The 18,518-nt window shown below is 50.6% G+C and overlaps 1 protein-coding gene across 1 annotated transcript in view; it reads right to left on the bottom strand.

Moving 5' to 3' along the window:
• The window catches only part of LOC119040203 (AGBL carboxypeptidase 4), a 1,071,017-nt gene that overhangs the window by 12,417 nt on the left and 1,040,082 nt on the right, over positions 1-18,518 (bottom strand). The window lies entirely within an intron of this gene.

Here is an 18,518-nt window from a genome sequence, read left to right on the forward strand (position 1 = left end):
CACCTTTCCCTCTTGTAAGCACCCTACCGTTGCGTGTGTCTCTGAGTTTCGCTTTTTATTGCTTAACCCCTTCACCTTTTCTGCCCAGCCTCCCAAGCCTCCGTCCCCTTGAGAGAAGACTGTACGGAATGTTCCATTCTGCTTGGCTCTTCACCTCGTGTGCTCCCCACTGTCAGAAACGCCCACCCTCCGGGTCTGCAGGACAGCGGAGGAGACGGCAGCACCTCTCTTCACGGTCTCAGGGCCGCGGGTCTGCTACGTTGAGTGAGAACGTGTGGGAATCCGGAGACCAGCCTGGTTTCCGTCCAGTGACTTGCCGTGTGACCTTGACCCTTTCCCTTCTCTGGACCTAACTCCTCTGTGGGTAAAATGTAGTCTCTCAAGTCCGTTCCGGTGTTGACGGGGTTTGTTCAAGCAGAGACGGCAATACGATGAGCTTACAGAAATCGCATCCCCATTCTTTCATTCAACAAGTGTTTACCAAGAACCTGCTGTGTGTCTCGTTGTGTCCGGCACCAGACACAGTGAAACCAACTGACCAAGACCCTTGTCCCCAGGGAGCTTACCTTCAAGCCCCAAGACACAAAGTGTCCATCCAACACATCTGTAAATGGTCGAGAGTGATAAGTGTGACGAAGTAAAGGTAAAGGACAGGGTATGGGCAGTGCTGGGGGTCAGGGAGCAGATCACAGAATTAAGGGGAGTGGTCACAAGAGGCCTTGGTGAAAACAGGGGGCTTCCGCGGGCTTAGAGGGGGCAGAGGAGGTGGCTGGCACCAGGGATAATCTGATCCTCCTCCTCTGAGAGATGAGGGCTACCCGGTCATTTCATTACTGAGCTCCTGTTAATTCCAGCGCGATCCCACTGTGGGGAGAACGGTCAGCCTCGGGGATGAGTTCTCCCTGCTGGGGCCAGGAACACCTCTTCCACGGCGAGTGGCTTTCCTGGGTGAAGCTCCTCCCCACCTCCCACAGCGGTCCCACAGGGGACACACCCTCCCGCCTGGCCTGTGGCCTCCCTTCCCACCCCACACCTTCCCTCGTAGCCCTCGTCTCTGAAGCTGGTTCCACACTTTCCACTCCCTCCGGCTCTTCCAGAACCACCAGGAGCTCCCCTGGCCTGCCTGGCCCTGCAGGGAGCTAAGGTCCTGCCCCCACTCAGCGGGCACTGTGTTCCACGCCCCTCTCCCCACGGTGCATGCTGTGGGCCGGCCTAATTACTGCCCCCATTTTGCAGGTGAGAAATCAAAACCGACCTGTGCACTGAGGCACATCGAGTATGGGCCCAAGGAGGACTGACCCTCATTCATTCACTCATTCATTGGCTCAATTTACTCATTCATCCACGTGTTTATTAAGTGTCTTCTACATGCCAGCCACTGTTCTAAGAGCTGGGATACGGGGAAGAGGAAACCAGACACAGTCCCTGTTCTCCAGCAGGTCCTGCCTTGCCATTGTCCTGCCTCCATTAAAAAAAGAACAAAAGAACTCCTACCTGCTCCCTGTTGGGAAACCCCCACCTAGAATTCTTTCTCTGCTCACATTCCTATCCTCGCCAGCAACAGATGATCATCAGTAAAGGAGACTGATTAATTCTGCAGAGGGGTAGGCCAAGGAAAAGTGATTTCTCTTTGGTAAGGCTGACAGCACTGCCAGAATATTAAGAGGCACCTGTGTAGGGGCCTCCAGGTGAAGCCAGGAGAACCACGCGACAGTGAAACATCTCCTGTCTGCCACCCTCCCACGTCCTCCCGCCGTGTTGCGCAGGAACACGACTACACGGATGAATCCCCCTCTCAAGTGAGGCTCAGAGGCTGCAGGGGTCTGCAGAGGCCTTTGCAATTGCAGGCAAGTCCCGAGGTGCCCTGGAAGAGAGGACATGAGGGAGAGACAGACAGACAGACAGACAGACACAGCAGGAGGGAGGAAGAGACCAAGTGACACAGGCCGAGGCAGAAACGGAAAGAGAAAGAGATGCAAACAGACAGGCAGATACAAGGAGAGAGTGATCAGGATGCAGCAGGAAGGTAAGGAGAGAAAAGTAATGAGCAGGGCTGGGGGACATGGGGTGAGGGGCGGGGACGAAAACAGGAAGCGAAGGGCAAAGGGAGGGAGTTGGCGGCCAGTGAGGGACAAAGATATAAATGTAGACAGTGGGCGGGGGAGAGAGAGGGAGAGAGAGAGGGAGAGGGGGAGACAAAAGGAAAAAAGCAGAGAAACACAGGCAGAGAGGACAGACCGCAGACGAGCTGCAGCAGGCTGAAATGGAGACAGAAACAGTGAGGGAGGCAGAGAGGACAGGCACAGGAGGGAGAGGCAGACCGACAGGGAGAGAGGCAGACCGACAGGGGGAGAGGCAGACCGACAGGGGGAGAGGCAGACCGACAGGGGGAGAGGCAGACCGACAGGGGGAGAGGCAGACCGACAGGGGGAGAGGCAGACCGACAGGGGGAGAGGCAGACCGACAGGGGGACAGGCAGACCGACAGGGGGACAGGCAGACCGACAGGGGGACAGGCAGACCGACAGGGAGAGGCAGACCGACAGGGGGAGAGGCAGACCGACAGGGGGACAGGCAGACCGACAGGGGGAGAGGCCTCCTCTCCGACGTGTGAAACGTGGCTCACGAGCGTGGGTGCCTCCTGCGAGGGCGCAGCCGAGAGGGGCCTGGAGACCAGCACAGATGCACTACTGGCTCGGAGAGTGGCCCAGCCATTCGAGGGGGAATTAAAACTCGGGGTAACTGGGAGGCTCTACACAGTTTCCTGTTGTGGCTGTAACGATGACCTCAAACTTGGTTACTTAGCACAACAGGGACTTTCTTCTCCACAGCTCTGGAGGCCACTAGTCTGACATCTGTTTCATCGGGCCCCAATCAAGGTGTCAGTAGGGCCACGCGACCACTAGAGGTTCCAGAGCAGAAGCTGTTTCTGGCCTCTCCCAGCTTCTGTGCCTGCCAGCATTCCTTCGCTGGCGACCACATCGCTCCATTCTCTGTCTCCGTAGTCACTTGCCTCCTCCTCTCCTGTGCATCCCCCTCTGCTGTCCTCTTGTGTACGGGTACATGGCATTGCATTCCGGGCTCACCCAGAAAATCCAGGGCAATCTCCCACCTCAGCATACTTAATAATAACGTTTCTAGAGGCTTTTTTCATACAAGGTGACATTTACAGGTTCCAGGAATTAGGATGTGGACAGCACCAGGGGCCATCACTCAGCCTTCTGCAAGCTCCCAGTTTGTCTGCTTCGCTAATGATAAGACACTGGGGGGGGGGGTCAGGAGTGGGGCTCCTGTTCTGTGCCGAACACCTTGCCGGATGCTCAGCTCACTCACCCCTCCGACCCTCGGTATCACTAGGAAATGCCCAGTGCCTCCCACACATGCAGCAAGCGGGTTTACAGGATTTGGACCTGCATATGTCTAACTCTGGAGTCCTTTTAGTAGCATTGTTTGATGCCTCCCCAGGGCAGGAAATGCCTGTGCTGGACCAAGTGCTGCCTACTTTACCTCTTAAACACACCATGAACCTGCCCTCTCCTCTCCTTTCATTACTATTCCTTTGGTTCCGAGCCTTATCTCTTATCTGAACTATTGCTTCAGCCTCCTAATTGGTTTTCTTCATTTTCTCCCCATTTTCGCCGAGGGTAAAGTTCTTACATTTGGTAACTGTACATCACCTCTTGACTTACAACCCTATACCGATTCCCTGTCACCTCCAGGGTAAGATAGAAACTCTTAAATCTGGCATTCGTGGCTAGTCTAAGCCTCGTCCCCTGACACTGTATCCCACTGAGCGCCCATTCAGAATGTGGGGTTTAAAGTCTGAAAAGCACGGGTGTGAATCTTGGCTCCCACTCATTCAGCTGTGGGACCCTGGACAAGCCACTTACCTCCTCTGAGCCTCAGCTTTTTCATCACTGAAATGGATAATGTTACCTTTCTCACAGGATTTTTTTTCTATATCATTCTTTTTAATTTAATTTACTTTTAAATTATTTTTATTTTTTACTTCATTTTTCTTGTTGATGCTGTTACAGGTGTCCCCACTTCCCCCCTTTGCCCGCCTCCACCCAGCCCTGGCCCCGCCCTCACCACACTGTGTGTCCACGGGTCATGCATGTAAACTCTATCTGAGGCCTTCACCTTCTTCCACCCTGTCTCTCCCTCTCTCTTCCCCTCTGACAGCTGTCAGCCCTCTGTGTCTACTTTGTTCCTCAGTTTTGTGTTGATTAGAAATTATGTATCCAAGCACCCAGCACAATGCTGGCTGGTGAGCAGTAGCTCTTTTTATTACCATTATTGTTATTTATGAACCTGTTGTTTCCAACAAAACATGACCTCTTAAAAGACAAGGGTGTGTCATGTTCTAACTTATTTCCAGCACCATTTAGCACGTGTTAGGATTATTAACAGAAGCAGGGAGACAACAAATAAAAAATAAGAAAAGGAACGGGTGGAGAAAAAGGACAAGGAGACAGAGGGAAGGGAAGGATGAGGAAATTGTTTTGAAATCTGTGTTCCGGAGGCTCAGGACTAAGACCTTGCAGGTCCTGTCATGCTGTGTGCCTCAGTTTTCTCTCCTGTAAAACTGGCCGAGGTCAGCCTAGATGGTCTGTCATTCTAATTTGCCCCCTCTCTCTGCTCTTCCCTGGGAGCAGTGTTCCCTGTCCTCTCCAGCCACACTGACCATGGCCAGCTCTAGCCGCCATGAAGGTGGTGGCCTCTCTGATGGGGTATTTGGGGGAGAAGTCAGGCAAGGGGCTGGCCGGGCAGGAACAGATGGAGATCTGACCTCAGGTATAATGTCTGGGTGGGATGACCTTGGCGGGGGTTTAGACTCCAGACCACATTAGGCAAGTGGCTGTCATTCATTCACTATTTGTTACTCATTTATTCATTCAACAGACGCTTAGCAAGCACTTCCTATGTGTTGGGCCATGTGGTGGGTATGAAGAGTATATACAGTGGGATTATAGAGTGAAAAAACTGCAGGGCGTGGGGTTACTGCCCTCAAGCTGCTGATGGTCCAGACACTATTGATGTTTTCGGCTGGATGCTGCTGTCGTAAGGAGCTGTCCTGTGCATTGTGGGATGTTTGGCAGCATCCTGGCTCCTTTCACTAGATGCCAGCAGAGCCGTCCACCTTATGTGACAACCAAAAATGTCTACAGACATTTCCAAACATTCCCTGGGTGATGGTGAGTGGGGAATCATTCGCTCCTGGGTGAGAACCAGTGTCTAGGGGACGCACAGTATTGGTGGAGGGGGAGCAGGTGAAACGGAAGAGGCAGGTGAGAACTTGACTGAGAGGGGCCTCGGCTTCCCGACCTGGAAAAAGTAATCCCTGAATGGATCCTTGGGGACAGGGGAGGGGGAAGGGAACCGACCTCACGGGCTGCAGGGTGACCTCATAGGATGGTTGTCCATCCATCCCCTTCCTCCCACACTCTGGCAGGCAGAGTGACCTCCTGTGGACTCCAGCAAACCTCAGTCTCTCAGACGCCTCTCCCCTCCTGACTTGCCCTGGACTGCTGGTATTTGTAACCCAGCTGTCTATCTCAGGCTCGTTTCTCACTCGAGAGGGAAGTTAACCCCCTCCCCCAGCTCCCACATTTCTGCTTGCTCTGTGGCTCCCTCACTCCTCCTCTCCCACTCCAGGCACCAGCAATTTCCAAGCAGTGCCTCCCTTTTTCCCCCCACTGATGGGTGGCCATGGATCTGGAAATTGGCTCTCAAAATCTGCTGTGCCTGCCCAGCTGGGCTCCGCTCAGCAATTGCTGGGACTTGGATGAAGCTCGGCCCCAAAGGAGACTCTGCCTCTCTGATAGATACTCAGCTCCTGCTTGCCTCCCAGATATTTCGGAAGCTTCAGTTGATGCATAACAAAAACAAGACCAAAGACCAAAGTAAATATTTGTGCAGCAGCATCTCAGAGCAGGTGGGGAGTGGAGAGGGAAGAGGGGAGTAATAAGCAGGGAGGGCTCTGACTGCTCCTGGCTTCTGGCCTCAGCTTGGTTCAGGCGATGGCACGGCCTTGGCCTTGCTTTGGGCAAGGCTCCTGTAGATAACTTGCTGATGCTCTGAAACCTCTCTGCCGCTAGATCAGGACTTCCTGCCTGGGGCCATTAGGGATTCCTGGCCCCTCTGATCTTACAGGCAAATTTTTAAGTGTATATACTTTTCTGTAATTTTCAAAGGAATTGGCATCATCCCAAATGTTAAGGGTCTCTACTTCCGGTCTGTGGGTGGTCCTACTTGAGTTTATCATCACCTTCCCGGTAATATTCCTTCTTCTCATTTCCTGACTCATTTGTTTTTTATATTCTGTCTTACCCAGGATCAGTGAGAATCTCACAGTGCTGGGAATGACATCAAGCTAGAGTTGGAATGGAAGGAGCAGGTTGTAGAATCTGTCCCAAGTGCATCTGCACCCACTTAACCAGAGAAGCTCTCAGAGTCTGGTGAACCCGTCTGCAGAAGGGATCGTAAGAAAGCTCAGCAAAGGTGATCCTTAGGAGGTAACTGCAAAATGTAGCTGGTGTCACAGAACCGAAAGTCCATTAAAGGACTTGCTGGAGGGATAGGATATGGGGTTCCTGATCTTAAAAAAAGAAAAAGCCCACTCCCCTGTTCCTGTGGCTTTACTCCTGATTAGGCCTGAATCTGAAACACCTACATGGACTAATGGATGAGTAATATTCTGTGAGCAAGGAGACCCATATTTGAGCATTAGCTTTCACCAAATTGCTATATGACCTGGAGAAGGTCACTGACAACCCCTTGGACTTGAATTTCCCCATTTGTATAGTTATGAAGAATTGGGCTTACTTCCCAGTTTCAACAAGGGATGGCCATAACCATAGTGAAACTCCGTCCCAATACCTCATTCTTGGTCACCTCCTCCCACTTAACCCTCCTTTTGGGACATTCTTGTTCCACCTCGAACAAAACAGAAATGATCCCATCCCTAGAAAAAGTGTGATTTGGAGTTTAAATTCCAATCTTTAGGGTCCTCCTGGCTCTAACATTTTATGACTTTCTTTCCTGCCCTTTTGCTATGTTCTTGTTAACTGCTGTCTTGAACTTGAAACTCAGGGGACAGAATCAATGTTTATGATCACTTACCCTCCCCCAGGCTCTGTGCTGGTTTCACTTACTGTGCACAAGCAAGGGAGGTCTCATCACCCCCATGTTATGGCTCGACAACCCAGGTTCTGAGATGCACCTGGTTCACATCTCTCAGTTAGCAGTCGGAAGCCAGGACTCAGACTCAGATCTGTTCAGCTCCAAGACCTATGGCTTTTTATATATTATCATGTTATCATTACTTATTATTTCAACTTTATTAACATTAATTTGCTCTTTTATTTAATATTTATTGTCTGCAGTGTAAGGCTCTGGGCCAGCTGCCGTGAATTCTGGGATGTGAAGTTTGTCCCTGTCCTCGATCAGCCTTGTAAATAAAAATTCCAAAGCAAGACAATGATCACTATTGCAGACTGAAGGGAGGGACGTGAGGGCACAGAAAGTAATACTTAATGTTGGGGGGACCCTGGAAGACTTCTCAGAGGGGGCAACACCTGAGCTGAATTGAGGGGTGTCTCTTTTTGAGATGAGTCTTTATTAATCAACTTAGTCAACAAATTACTGAAAACCCACTATGTACCAGGTACTTTTCTAGACACTGAGACACAACTGCACATAAAACAACAAGTGTCTGTTCTCATGGAACTCACATCAGAGTAGGGACAATAGGCAATACACAAACAAACGGAGCTACGATTGAAATCTGGGAACTGGAAGGAAATTAGGACTTGGCCAGGTAAACAGGATGATGGCCAGGAAAGGCCCCTCGGGCAAAGGCAGAGGCACATAAAAGCATGCTGGGGCCCGACGGTCCCTTTGGAGACTCTGAGACACCTAAATTCCAGCACGACTCGAATAGCTTTGACGAGTAAGGGAACTTGAGAAATACACAAAGACAAGTCACGAGCACCTTGCATGACATAATAAGCATGCATTTTATGTTGCAGGTAATGAGGACCCATGGTAGAGTTCTAAGGGAGGGAGAGAGAATGTCAGATTTGGCTTCAAGACAACCACTGCTGTGGCCCTGGAGGGGGATGGGTCTGGAAGGGACCAGGACTGCAGGCAGGGAGGATGGTGGGGGCCAGAGCCAGGACACGACCAGTGGAGCGAAGGGGAAGGAACTAGAAATATCTGTCAAGTAGCACTGGTGTGACGTGGGGGCTGAGTGTGGGGTGCTGGCGGAGTGGCTGAACTAAGAATGGCACTGAGGATAGCACACCAGGTTTCAGTCTTGGGGACCCCGGTGCTGGCGTCACCATCGACTCCGAATATGAAGTCTGAATGTGACTCCAGAAGCTGGACAGCTCTGTGTCCCCTAGAGCGCCGTCTGTGGCACTCTGCCTAGTAAAAGCTAGTTGTATTTCGCTGCACAGCTGTGCCAAGTGAATCCTGTGGTTCCTACAATGAAACTCCACTGTAATGTCAAGCTACTGTCATCTCCTCATGTCTGATGCTCTTTGGGGGGCATCTTGGTTTCATGTCAGGCCAAGGCGAAGTGATCCCACTCGTGCAATGGGTATGAAGCTGGGCTTAAACTCCTATGGAGCCTAACACGTTCATCCAATCTCTCAGACAGAATATATTTTCTCTGGAACTTTTCTTTTCCATCCTCACTCTCCCACATGTCTCATGGGCAGCTGGTCTGTCTGCCCGTGTGGCTGCCTCCTTCTCTGTGACAAAGTCTAGCCCGGATCTGCTCAGTCCAGCTCTGTGTTAGTCACCATAAGACAACAAGTTATATTGTATACCATGCTCTCATTTATCTCTTAAGCAACAGGATTTCTTAAATCAATCATGTGCCACTTCATGCTTCCCTTGTGGCAGAGCCTTTGCCTGAAAGGCTGTCCCAGACCTCCGGCCGCACTGCCTCTAGGGAACCCTGCTAATTCTTCAGTCCTCAGCTCCACCACCGCTTGCGGGAGAAAGCCTTCCCTGACCTCCTGGCCAAGTCAGTGCCCACAGTCCTGCACCCACCCAGCACCTCCTGGAACCCCGTCACAGTGGGCAACTTTATGTGTGTGTGTGAGGGTTTTTAAAAACAAATATCTTTCTGTCCTAGATTATCGAGTTCCATGATTACAAAAACTGTGCCTGCTTTGTTCATAATTTTGCCTGGGCCTAGCCAAGTGTATGACACATCAGGTGTTTAATAAATATTTGGCTGCTAATGGTGAGGATTGAGAAGGAAATCTGGCCCTTCTTCGTGGGCTGAGGTTATCTCAGGACTTTACTGGAGGAGAAAAGGAGGTGACTTCCATCGATGGTGAATGTGGTTGTAAGATGAGAAATGCTAGAAGCAAACATGACAGATTCCGGAAGGTGAAGAGGTCTTGGACTTCTGTCACGCCTCAGAAAGGGGGTAGTTCAGACCTAGGGACCCTGGAGGAGGTGCTGTCTCATGAAGAGGAGAAGGAGGCCTTGAATGTCACTATCTCAGACATTTCCAAGAAGCCCACATAAGGCCAAAGATGCTGCTCTTGTGGGATGCAGAGATGACAAGGCTTTGTGAGGGAAATAAGGACCCCCTTTTCCCATGAAGGGGGTCCTTGGGGAAAGGAGTCATGTTCCTGCGACATCGGTTAGTTATAGCCAGAGAGTGAAGCCAGCTGGGTGCTGCTGGACCTCCAGGGACACAAGTCCCTCTTGACCTACAGACTTTGGAACAATGCTCACCTTAGCGGAACAGGGATCCTTGGACCAGGGCCTCCAGAGGACAAAAAGGAGCATGGCCTGGGGACCAGCAGATTGAGGGGGGTGCCAGGCCTGAGCTGGGCCCCACTAGTCCGGGACTGAGCCCTGTGCCTCTCTCTTTTCCACTAGCCTGTGAGCTCCTGGAGGGCAGAGCTGGCATCTTCCCCAACCCTGCTTACCCACAGTAACTATCACTCCACCTAAGAATGCTCATGGGAAGAATAAGTAAATAAACCTCAGACAAGGGGCTCACCATCTAATCCTCAATTTCCTTTTCTAGAAAGTGGGAATAAGAACACCTGCTCACTACTGTGAAGACTGAATGACGTAACGAACATGAAGGCACCCAGCATGGGCCCCAACATAAAGTAGACGCTCAGAAATACTTATCTGTTTTTTCTCTCTAATCACACCTTCTGAATTCAAGCACTCCACATATTTGAACTTCATATTTTCCAGGTTGAACTTGACAGAGCAGTAGTGACTAGACAGTCACAAGATATATGAGCAAGAGGGCACCAGCAATGGACATCGTTTCTTGCTCTCTTCCTGTTCTTAATCTATTCCCCTTTCACAACACTCCATTTTTCTCAGATTGAACCCTCAATGCCAGTCCCTGTGGCTCAGGAGGAGCTGACCCCACACAGATGGGGATAGAGTCCACCCTATTCTGGTCAATCAAAACACTGAATTCCCCTCGCCACAGGGAATAGGCAGACGTGGCCTGAACCCACTGAAACTCAATAATGCTGGGGCTTGTGAGAGAGGGAATCATCCAGAAAGCTGAGAGGAGGGGACATCGACCCACTTGGAGCTTCAGGCAGCCACTGTGCTCCTACAGGGCGGGGATGCAGGAAGAGCCATCGAGGAATGGAGCCAAAACTCGGCAAGTCCCAAAGACACAGTTTCATTCTCCTGGTCCAAGCCTAACACCAGTATTCCTCTGGACTTCAAAATTATGAGACCTAATTAATTCCCCTTTTTTACCTAAGTCAGTTTGAGTTGGCTTTTCTGGCACTTGCAACCAGAGGAGTTTTAACTAATAGAAGACTTTGGAGTTTACCTCACCAGATGTCCTAATTTTACAGAGGAAGAGTTTGCAAAATTATACAGTTTTTAATACACAACTAGTTTTTCAAATAAATAGATTGCCTCATTTCCTTTTGTCTTTACTGAGGACTGGAACAGGGACAGATTGTCCTTCTGCCTGGGTAGGGTCATAGAATATTGATTTTTGGTTACAGAAGGCTGAATCTTTCTCCAAGAGAGAGCATTTCTTAATTCGAGTCCTCAGGAATCAGTTTTGTTTTGCATTATAATGTTTTTATCCCCCAGGCAAAACTGCTGATGACCGTCCTTTCCCTTCTACACAGTGTAATCAGCAGCAATTAATTCTAATCACAAGGAGACAGCAAGAATGAATGGAGCATTAATTGGGCGGAAGTAATCAGAATCTCCTTTAGCCCACTGTTGGCACCTGTGTGCAGGCCGGTGTGGGCAGGCATGGGTGTGCACACACATGCACTCACACACACTCAGCCAGGGCGCGAGGAGAGGGTGTGGAACGTGCATGCTGTCTGTTCAGCATGGTGTACTATTAAAACAAAATCAAGGACTTTGGAGTCACAGATATTCTACCGTTACACCATTGCTTAAACTTGGCCTCCTTACTTGTAAAACCAGGATACACAGACCTACTTCAAAGTGGTTTAGAAATGAAATAAAAATATTGTAGGGAAGCACTTTTTACTGGTATGTAGCAGGAGCTCAGTAAGTGCTAGTTCTCTTTCCTTCCTTCTACATCAAACACCTTTTCTAGCTTTTGGAGAAGAAAGGCCTTAAGTGATCTAAGAGCTTAGATCCTTGAATATTCTGGAGCCGCCATAACCAGCTTGACAGTCTCCTCCTGACTCCCTCCCCTTAATCCTATAGGTGTCCTCCCCCTTCTACTCCCAACACCCCCCAATATATACTTTCTCTCTCTCTGTCTCCCTCATTCCATTTTGCCTCTTTCCTCTCTAGGATTGTAAGTTCTGGAAGGGCGACTCAGTACCCAATGGCCCTGGCCCTGGCACACAGTGGGCACAGAGTGGACATTTGTTGAATAACTGTTGACGGAGCCTGTGCCTTTGCTCCTGCTCTCTGTCCATCTTGGCCTCGGCCCTGGTCACCCTCCAGGCTTAGCCTTGATATCACCACCTCCTTCGTGATATTTTTGAAGCCTGTTCCTAACTCTTCTTCTTTGAACCCAGTTCCTATTTCATGATACTTGCAGCTTTCTACCTTGTGATATAAGATATATGGGTCTTCTCTATTTCCTCAGGCCCCTTCATCAATCATTCAACAACCTCCTTGAGCCAGCGTATATTGGGCAACATGGATATGGAGAGGCATCTGGCTGGGTCTGTGTCTTGAGGTGCTCAGTTCAGATCAGTCTTTGAGCACAGCAATTGGTCTGACTCATTTTTCTGTATCCTCAGTCCTGGGCCATCATAGGTTATCCTTAAATATTTCATAATGGCGATGGGTTGCCCAAAAGAGGACATCTAGGCTGGGACCTTGGTGGCCTTTGTGAGATTACAGAAGACCAATGAGCTTCTTGAGGTTGAGCACAGATGTTCCTGGGCTTTCTGAGAGAAAGGATGTGGTATTATAGATGGAGATCTGGGGATAATTAGCTCTGCCCCTAGATTATGTCACACAGGATACACTCAAACCTAAAAACACCCAATTGGCTGTAACTTGGTGCCCAGGGATATAAGATTTAGAAATACACCTGCAGAAGCTCTGGCCTAGTTTGCCACCAAGTTTCACAGTGAGGTTAAACAAGTCATATGTCCCTTCTTGGTATCAGGTTAGCCACCTCGATTTTATTTAATCAACAATTTTGAATCGCTACTGTGTTCCTGGCCCTGTGCTTAGTCTAGAGGTACAGAGATAAATTGGTTAGGATTAGCTCCTTCCGAGGACTCATAGTCTAGTAGACATTATGAACAGGGGCATCACGTCCCACCATGCGATTCCACTGCTGGGAGGCTCCACAGTCAGCTACCAAGGGTTTCCCTCCCCCCCGGGAGCAGGCCAGACACTTCCTCAGAACAACCCCTTCACCTGCCCCGAAATCTCGGCTGTGCCCACTGTGGATAGAGAGAGAGCCAAGGCTGCTGCCAAGTTCATTAATAATTTTGGCTTTCTGGAGAGAGAAGTTGGAATGCTTTGCTCTTCAAATATCAAAACATCCAATTAACATGGCTAATTAGCATCACTAGCAGCAGTCAAAGGAATGGCAATTTAGATGCAGGATTTCAAAGGTTTCCTAGTTGTAGGCCAAGGCAACCCTCTCTTGCTAATGACAAGAGTTCCTCGCTTAGGCAATTCAATAGCAGCCATCAATTAGCCTAGCCAGGGGCAGAGACTGGCCTCTTCTCCAAGCCTGGCCTCTTCCCTGAGCTGTTTGTCTTATCAGAACTGGAGACAGAGAACAAGAGACAGAATGGGGGGAGGTGGAGTAAGTTAGAAAAAGAGGGAAGTGCAGGGAGGGAGACAGACAAAGAGAAATAACACACAAAGACATTGACTCTCAGAGACAGAGAGAGAGAGAGAGAAACTGATAAACAGATGGCAATCATATAGACACAGAGCAAAATAAATTCCTTAAATATAGAAAAGATATAACAAAAAAACTTAAACCACCAGTAGCTTTGGTAAGGTAGCTGATCATTGGGAAGCCTAGCATTCTGATCTATAAAAACAGGCTTAGCTGTGGGAGTTCAAGTTAAAATTTGGCAAAGTTGGACTGCTATGGTGAGATCCCAAAGAGGAGAGACTAGGAGGCCCAGACCGGAGAGCTTCTCTTCCCTTCTCCCAGTGAGACTTGATTTCCCCAGAGAAGGGCAGGTTTGAGGCCAGCACTCCTCTGCTTGCGCACTTTCTCCTGGAATCCTGGTCCCCAAGAGCCAGGCCCCTAACACCTGGGAGTACTGTTGTCTCCTGGGAAGAAGGAAACCAATGGACCCCCCACTGAATCCACCTCAGAAACGACTTTCACGTCTTTCCTCCTCTCTGGGCGCTGCCGCTGCCATGGTTCAGAGCTCACAGCCATATCTCTAGATCACTGCAGCAGTCTCGTCTCTCCCAGCTGCTGCCCAGTCCATTCTCACCACAGTTGTGAGAGTGACACTTCAAGGTACAGATGCGACTATGTCTCTCCCTCACTTGAACCCCTTTTTAGCAGGTCCCATACTTTGATCTCTGGATCAAGTCCAAGCTCATTAAACGTGACTTCAGGACCTCCCTCTGGGCTGCAGCTCCTGTTGTCTCCTCTGCAGCCTTCTCCCAACCCACCACCCTCACTCCCCACTCCAAATACACGAGAAGACCCGGGTGCTCCATAGGTCTTTACCTCTGAGTTCCTCGTGCTGTCTGGCCGCTGCCACACCCAACTCATACTCTGTGCTTGTGCTTGTCTGTCTCTGCATCGACTCACACCCTTCCCCTGCCTCTTGTTCTTCTTACCACCTCACCTCTTACCCAAAAGGTGCACAAGGGTCACAAATGCGAATGTCTTCAGAGCAAGGGCTCATGACATACATATGTGCAGTGACAGGCGTGAAACAACAGGGGGAGTCGTGGCAAAGTGGACATCAGTGCCATACTCAAAGACCCTCAGACCCAACGTTAAACCAATCAACCAAGCAGCTCACCAGCCAGCAAATACTACCCTGGCCAAACCCTCCACCTGTAGGAAGATGTCGGCCACAAGCCACCAGTTGCTGGTGCTCCACCTGTAACCTGGACTTGGAGTTCAGCCTGGCCCCACAGGTCCTCTGTGCTCAGAACCCACTTCCACCCCTTGCCACCTCCTTGCACCTGGCTCCCCTATGCAGGGGTGTTTTTACAGCCTCTGCTGTCTACTCCCCTCTGGGCCCTGCAGGGGTGTTAACTCTGTGTAAATAGCTGCAAAGAACACTGACGTTTCCAGTGACAGGGCCAATCCCATCAAACACCAGGCCCAGGCAAGATGTTATTAATCAGCATTTTAATGAGGCCTAATTACTGCAGCGGATGCCTCCCACCAGGTAAGGCAGTGGTTACAGATGGGAGCAAACCAGGAAAGCACTGCCCTCTCCTCAGGGTTGGCTCCACTGTAGCAAGGGAAGGTTACCTCTGGAAGGGCAGGGTGGCAGGGGTGGCGGGAGTCCAGCAGAGGGCCCTGCTGGCAGCAAGCAGTGACCCCGCTCCCTAGTGCCAACCTACACACAGACTGGACAGTGGGCGGAGCTGGGCCTCTTGGTGGAGAGAGGCTCCAGCGAGCGGTCACCATCTCTTCTGTGGTCACCCAGCTGACAGTCTGCCTTTCCGGATTTGACTGGGTCTCTGTTCCAACCCTCTACCCTGAGTCAGGCCTTGGTGAGGCATTATAGTCTTCAAAAAATGGTCTTTGAGTCCTCAACTCTTTGTTTTTTTCTCTTTGCACCTCCATTCATGGCTCTTTTCTCTCCAACACTCAAGTACCAGGGGCTCCTCCCAACCTCACCCTCCACTGCAGTTTAGTGGTTAGCAGTGCAGGCTGCCGAATCTCAGTGCTAGGCGGGACTCTGACTGCCACATCTACCTGCTGTGTGACCTTGGGGAAGTTACTTTATCTCTCTGATGAGAAATAGATGAGAACAAGAATCCCTGTCTTCTCCTCTTCATATGGTTGTTTTGACATTAAATTAGGGGAAAAAACCCAGGGCAACACCTGACACTTAACCGAGTCCCTTCCTTAACTCTGTATCTTCATGGAGAAGTCAATAGATGGGATTAATTCTTGGCTGTTGCTGGTTGTTTCTTTCTTGATTGATAAACGAAGTATGGACCTCAAAATGCTCCCAAAATCATGCCAAAAAGACGTGACCATTAACCGAGAGTGAAATGGCCTGACTTCCCTTCTCTGTCTCCTCCTATTTACACCATCCGCTCCTCCTGTTAATATAAAAATTCCCTCATGCTATTCTCTTGCTCAAGAACCTTCTCTAGCTGCCCATTGCTTATAAACTAAAACCCCAAATTAGTGCTATGGCACTCAAGGCTTTCTATAATTTGGCCCCAAAAGATGTTTCCAGTGTAGTTCCTAAGTCTCCCTTGTGCAAACTTCCCACACTGGGCAGGCCAATTTCTTATCCTGCTCAGCTCTCCCCCGAGCCCCTATTCATTATGACCCCTCCCCAGAATGCCGTCCCCCCCTCCCCGAGAGACTGTAAGTCCCGTCACGGGACTGTGAGGCTGGGTGCTATTTTGTTTTGTTTTGACTTGGACCTCATCAATAGAGCTAGACAATGACGGCCCACAATGAATATTTGTTAAGCCAGAGTACATGCCACCTTTTCAAACTCTTGTCTTTTAAAGTCCCGAACATTCCTCCTGGGGTGCCCTGATGTAGCCGAGTTCAGGATATGAAGCCAAACAGACCTGGGGGCAAGTCTGAGCTCTGCCATCGTGATGCTCATTTTACCATCATCTCGGCTGGGGCATGATGCTCTGCTGAGTGATCACACATTGTTCTGGATGTTTCTGGGAGGACATTTCAGATGGGATCATCACTTGCACTGGTGAACTTTGAGTAAAGCAGAGTATCCTTCATAATGTGAGTGGGCCTCATCCAATCAGCTGTAGGCCTGGATAGATCAAAAGATGGACTCTCCGCCCACCCCCGAGCAGCAGGGAATTCTACGATGAAGAGCCTGTGGACTTGAACTGCAGCATCTGCTCCTCCCTGGGCCTCCGGCCCACCCTGCGGATTTTGGACTTGCCAGCCTTCAACATCATATGAGCCGATTCCTTAAAATAACCCCTCTGTGGTGGGAGACACATATACACCTCCTGGTGGTCCTGTTTCTCTGGGGACCCCTGACGTATAAAACCCTTATGGGCTGTGCACTTCTATCAAGTTATCTTACCTCATTGAGCCTCTGTTTTCTAAGCTATCAAAAGGAGCTAATCAGTCCTCCTTCGGAGGATTGTTGAGACTCTGTCTGTGTATGTAAAAACCCTGTAAAGTATGAGCTACTGGTACTTTGCTAAATCTTATTATCAAGGCTCGCACCTCCAGGAAGGCGTGCCCACCTGCTCCAGCCCTTTTGTTCTCGGGCTTTCTGAGCTCCGGGTCCACACCACACACTGACTCTGTCCTTTCTCTCAACCTCTAAGCGGGAGTCCGGCACAGGAAGGAGATAACTGGGGCCCGTGGGGACCCCCAGTAATAACCAGTCTGGGGACAGCCCCCAAAGCTAGAGCGGAGGCTGCTGTGCAGGATCCAGACACTGCACTTGCGGGCGGCTGGGTCCTGAATTTAAATGCACCCCATTGCTCTTTGTCTAGACAGGCTAATAAACATCCTGAGACAGTGCATTATGGATGCAAAGGTGCAGCCCTGGCTCTCTGCTGTCTGCCGCCGTCTGAGGGAAGGGAGACATGTCTGGGCCTGAAGGAGACAGACGTTTCGGGGAGGGAAATAGGTCAGAGCTGGTGACACCTCCTCGGCAGGGCAGGGAGGGCTGGACCCCTCACGCTAACCCAGTGTTTCCCGATCCTGCATACCAGGACTCAGAGGAAATGGTGACGTTTGTTAGCCCAGTGAAGGGAGAAGTGAGGGGCTGCCTTTGGCTGGACATTCCTGGCCTGGGGGCCCCCCTGCTTCAGGCCTGTGAGGCAGGTGTGGGCTGAGGTATCAGTTCTTGGCTGGGCCGTACCCACCCGGGCACTGGTGGGTGTGGGAATCCCTGTGACGCTGTGTCCCCCTCAGCAGGAAGCACAGAAGCTGCTGCGATCCTCACAGGCCAGCCAATAGAAAGCTCAGCTGAGGAGCTGCATTTGTCCTCCTGAGCTCCAGGGGGTTTGCGGCTGCCGTCTCTCTCTACGGATGGAGAGTCTGCAGACCCGACCGTACCCTCGCTCACAGTGCCTAGCGCCTACCCTCCTCAGGGGGCACACAGAACAAGGACTCCGCCCCTCTGCTCAGCCCCATCTCTAGACACTCCTTCCCCAACTAATGTCGTAAATTTTTTAAAACGTTATCCATTTTTTTCTATTCTCTCTCTCCCCCAAGTCTGCAGGTGGCCACTTTGACTGGTCTAGGAGGTAGGGTTCCAGACTGGCTTGGCTTCAGGCTGGTCTCCAGTGTCCACTCTGGGGCTGCGCTGAAGCCGCAGTGGCTCCTTGTGCCAAGCTTGCCCTTCTCCTGGTGGACTACCGGAGTAGCCAGTGCCAAGCCAAACTGCACAAGCACATCAAGTCCTCCATCCCGCTCAGTTTTGTTAGCTTCCCGTTCGCCTGAGCAAATCCCCTTGGTACGCCCAACCTCAGTGGGGCAAGGAAGGATACTGCTCCCACAGCCCCTCCCAGCACTGGAAGCCCCAGACATTTCCAGCCCCTGAACGCAGCACCTTTTGCCACGTCTCTGGGTCTTGGCCGAGAATGTCCATTAACTGGAGCGTCTACATCAGATTCTACTCTTGGAAGGGAGGGGCCTCACCTGACTGCTTTTGTGCCTCTAGACACTAGTACTGGGCCAGTCATGGAAGTGCTTAGAAACTCCTTGCTAAACAACTGTGTGAATAATTGAATATATAAATGGCCAGCGTCTGCATCCTTTTGGTTTCTATGTGATCGCTTGCCTCTGTGCCTGGACCCACTGGTCTCTGTATGTGCCTGGACCCTGAGCCCACTGGGGTAGAGTTCAAAACCCAATGTCTGGGT

The sequence above is a fragment of the Artibeus jamaicensis genome, unplaced genomic scaffold, assembly GCF_021234435.1.
Source record: "Artibeus jamaicensis isolate MK-2021 breed Jamaican fruit bat unplaced genomic scaffold, CSHL_Jam_final scaffold_1019, whole genome shotgun sequence".
Lineage (NCBI taxonomy): Eukaryota > Metazoa > Chordata > Mammalia > Chiroptera > Phyllostomidae > Artibeus > Artibeus jamaicensis.